Below are 5,064 nucleotides of genomic sequence, written 5' to 3'. Positions count from 1 at the left end.
AATCTAATATAAAGATAGACATTTTAGTTAACGTCCTTGTAAACTATTTGTCATGGAATTGTCTCTGTATGTTTGTGCCTCCCTCTGTCATTCTCCATTCATTCCCAAACCTCTCCTTTAGCTCACAGTCCAAAGCCCATAGCCCATATCCCAAAACCTGCAGCCCAAAGCCCAGTGGAGGTCCATCCATAGGGGGCACCCAGGAGCTGCCCACCCCCCTCCCATGTAGTAAAAAAAAAAAAAATAGAAAAAAAACGATTTTTTTTAAACATGTCCCTTTAAGAATTTTTTTTTTTTTTAAATTACCCTCCCTATGTGCACTGGCGCCGGGCACAGTGCAATTAAGGAGGCGCTACATCTAAACAATCACAAGATTGCAGATGAGGCGCTTCCTTTGGCCAAAAAAGAGCGCTCTGCGGCGCAGCCGATTGCGCCACAGCTTATGGCGCGATCGACTGACCGCGCAAGTGCATAGACTTGCACATGAGTGAGCAGTGGGCAGTGCTTCCGACGTCACTCAAGGAAGTGACGTTGGCACGGCACTTCTCTGTTCTGCCCGCCTGAGAGGTAAGGGGCTGCCGCATGGCAGCTTAGAAATTCTTGATTATTCATTCATTGTTAACCATCAATTGCTTAGCAGGTACGTCATTCAGTTGCAGCGCGGATTTATTTATCTTGGCAGCAACAGCGTTTGCTCCCACGATACATAAAGCCGTGACTCCAGCGCTGTAGGAGGTGATTTCACCACCACAGTTAAACAAAAACAAAAAAGAGCATATATGCCAAAGCATGGGGGCAGCAGGGGTGGAGGATCAATTTGCTCCTAACTTTTGGGGCGGATGCCCCCATGCTTCGGCATATATAAATGGTGCGCGTATGCCCATCATTATGTGCGATTTTCATGTTGTAGATGTGTGCGATTTACAGGTTGTAGATATGTGCGATTTTCATGCTGTAGATATGTGCGATTTTCATGCTGTAGATATGTGCGATTTACAGAATGCAGATATGTCCTATTTACAGGTTGTAGATGTGTGCGATTTTCATACTGTAGATATGTGCGATTTTCATACTGTAGATATGTGCGATGTACAGGTTGTAGATATGTGCGATTTGCATGTTGTAGATATGTGCAATTTACAGGTTGTAGATATGTGCGATTTACAGAATGCAGATGTGCGATTTACAGAATGCAGATGTGTGATTTACAGAATGCGATTTACAGAATGCAGATATGTGCTTTTTACAGGTTGTAGATATGTGCGATTTACAGGTTGTAGATATGTGCGATTTACAGAATGCAGATGTGCGATTTACAGAATGCAGATGTGTGATTTACAGAATGCAGATGTGTGATTTACAGAATGCAGATATGTCCTATTTACAGGTTGTAGATATGTGCGATTTACAGGTTGTAGATATGTGCGATTTGCATGTTGTAGATATGTGCGATTTGCATGTTGTAGATATGTGCGATTTGCATGTTGTAGATATGTGCTTTTTACAGGTTGTAGATATGTGCTTTTTACAGGTTGTAGATATTTGCGATTTGTATGTTGTAGATATGTGCGATTTACAGAATGCAGATGTGCAATTTACAGAATGCAGATGTGCAATTTACAGAATGCAGATGTGCAATTTACAGAATGCAGATGTGCAATTTACAGAATGCAGATGTGCAATTTACAGAATGCAGATATGTACGATTTACAGGATGCAGATATGTGCTACTTACAGGTTGTAGATATGTGTAATTTACAGGTTGTAGATATGTGCGATTTGCATTTTAACCATCATTTGCTTAGCAGGCACGCCATTCAGTTGCAGCGCGGATTTATTTATCTTGACAGCAACAGTGTTTGTTCCCACGATACATAAAGCCGTGACTCCAGCGCTGTAGGAGGTGATTTCACCACCACAGTTAAACCAAAAAAAGAGTATATATGCCAAAGCATGGGGGCAGCAGGGGCGGAGGAGCGATTTGCTCCTAACTTTTGGGGCGGATGCCCCCATGCTTCGGCATATATAAATGGTGCACGTATGCCCATCATTAGAAGTGGGTGGATGAGGGAGGTATCTAATGGTGGGCATACCCACCGATCAATCTTTTTTTCATTCAGCCCACAGGCTGCATGAAAAAAAAAAGATTACAATATATGCCCAACAAGGACCAGCAACGTACTGGTATGTTGCTGGACTGAGTGGTTATACCAGAATGATGCCTGCAGGTTTAGGTATCATCCTTTTTAGGCAGCGGTCGGCTTTCATGTAAAAGCAATCCTAGCGGCTAATTAGCCTCTAGACTGCTTTTAGAAGCAGTGGGAGGGAATGCCCCCCCCCTCCATCTTCCATGTTTTTCTCTGGCTCTCCTGTCCCAACAGGGAGCCTGAGAATGCAGCCGGTGATTCGGACAGCTGACTATAGAGTTCATCAGAGACCAGAATGGCTCCAATCATCTCTATGGTCTAAGAAATTGGAAGCTACAAGTTTTTCATGACTTAGATTTTGCCGGATGTAAACAGTGCCATTAGGAAATTGGGAAAGCATTTTATCACACCGATCCTTGTGTTGTCAGATGCTTTGAGGGCAGAGGAGAGATCTAGGGTCTAATAAAACCCATTTAAAAAAAAATAAAGCACCCCTGTCCCCCCCTGCTCTCGTGCAAATGCAAGCATCGGTCTGGCGTCAAATGTAAACAGCAATTGCACCATGCGAGGCATCGCCGCGAAGGTCAGATCCAGGGCAGTAATTTTAGCAGTAGACCTCCCCTGTAAATTTAAAGTGGTACCCTGTAAAGGCTTTTCAAGGCTTTTAAAAATGTATGTAGTTTGACGCCATTGCACGTTTGTGCTCAATTTTAAAGCAGGTCGTGTTTCGTATCCATGTACTCAGCCAAAGATCATCTTTTTTATTTCATCAAACATTTGGACAATTTAGTGTGTTTTAGCGCATTCAAATTTTAAAAAGTGTGTTTATTCCCCAAAAAAGCGTTTGAAAAATCGCTTCTCAAATACTGTGTGAAAAAAAAATGAAACACCCACCACTTTAATCTGCAGGGCCTTTGCTTTAAAAAATATATAATGTTTGGGGGTTCAAAGTCATTTTCTTGCAAACATTTTTTTTTTCATGTAAACAAAAAGTGTCAGAAAGGGCTTTGTCTTCAAGTGGTTAAAAGAGTGGGTGATGTGCGACATAAGCTTCTAAATGTTGTGCATAAAATGCCAGGATAGTTCAGAACCCCCTCAAATAACCCCATTTTGGAAAGTAGACACCCCAATGACCCATTTGCTGAGAGGTATGGTGAGAATTTTGCAGACCGTTTTTTGTGCCATCTTGGCATTTTATGGCCTTCGAAACTGAGATAGGTAGTGAGGAGTGAAATCAAAAATGTACACCCTTAGAAAGCCTGCAGGCGGTGATTGGTTTTTGCGTGCCCCGTACGCGGCTAGGCTAGATATGTGCAATTTACAGTTTGTAGATATTTGCAATTTACATGTTGTAGATATGTGCTATTTACATGTTGTAGATATGTGCGATTTGCATGTTGTAGATATGTGCGATTTACAGGTTGTAGATATGTGCGATTTTCAGAATGCAGATATGTGCGATTTTCAGAATGCAGATATGTGCGATTTACAGAATGCAGATATGTGCGATTTGCATGTTGTAGATATGTGCAATTTACGGGGTGGAGATATGTGCAATTTACAGGTTGTAGATATGTGCAATTTACAGAATGTGATTTACAGAATGGAGATATGTGCGATTTACAGGTTGTAGATATGTGCGATTTGTATGTTGTATATATATGCGATTTACAGAATGCAGATGTGTGATTTACAGAATGCAATTTACAGAATGCAGATATGTGCAATTTGCATGTTGTAGATATGTGCGATTTGCATGTTGTAGATATGTGCGATTTACAGAATGCGATTTACAGGATGCAGATATGTGCTACTTACAGGTTGTAGATATGTGCTATTTACAGGTTGTAAATATGTGCGATTTGCATGTTAACCATCATTTGCTTAGCAGGCACGCCATTCAGTTGCAGCTCGGATTTATTTATCTTGACAGCAACAGTGTTTGCTCCCACGATACATAAAACCGTGACTCCAGCGCTGTAGGAGGTGATTTCACCACCACAGTTAAAAAAATAAAATAAAAAGAGTATATATGCCGAAGCATGGGGGCAGCAGGGGCGGAGGAACGATTTGCTCCTAACTTTTGGGGCGGATGCCCCCATGCTTTGGCATATATAAACGGTGCATGTATGCCCATCATTAGAAGTGGGTGGATGAAGGGAGGTATCTAATGGTGGGCATACCCACCGATCAATCTTTTTTTCATTCAGCCCACAGGCTGCATGAAAAAAAAAAGATTACAATATATGCCCAACAAGGACCAGCAACATACTGGTATGTTGCTGGACTGAGTGGTTATACCAGAATGATGCCTACAGGTTTAGGTGTCTTCCTTTTCAGGCAGCGGTCGGCTTTCATGTAAAAGAAATCCTAGCGGCTAATTAGCCTCTAGACTGCTTTTAGAAGCAGTGGGAGGGAATGCCCCCCCCCCCACCATCTTCCATGTTTTTCTCTGGCTCTCCTGTCCAACAGGGAGCCTGAGAATGCAGCCGGTGATTCAGCCAGCTGACTATAGAGATGGAAAACAGAGGAACGCCGCGCTTGAAAAAGAAATTAAACAAAAAGCTAAAGAAAGAAGCAGCAACCCAAATGTTATACTACATTTGGCATAAGAGAAAAAAGGAGTGGGTTGCGCTACAAAAAATAACTAAACTAAAAAATTATTTTAAAAAGATATACCCATGTGAAACAACTCACAGAAAAGTTTGAACTTAGTGGTGTGTTTGTCGCATGCCAGAAAGGGATTAGAATGCGACAAAAAAGACTATCTAATAAAGATAAAAAATACTAAATCAGTGAAAATAGCAGATACCTCTTAGTGTGGTTAGACACAAAATACCCTTAATAGGAGTGAATAATCAAATAAATGTGGGATAATGCAAGCAAAACTCTGCTGACAAAACCCAAACGTATAAAA

This window comes from Lithobates pipiens, unplaced genomic scaffold (assembly GCF_037356315.1).
Source record: "Lithobates pipiens isolate NorthernLeopardFrog02 unplaced genomic scaffold, aLitPip1_a1.2 Scaffold_10, whole genome shotgun sequence".
NCBI lineage: Eukaryota > Metazoa > Chordata > Amphibia > Anura > Ranidae > Lithobates > Lithobates pipiens.
Note: the sequence above shows the minus strand (reverse complement) of the source record.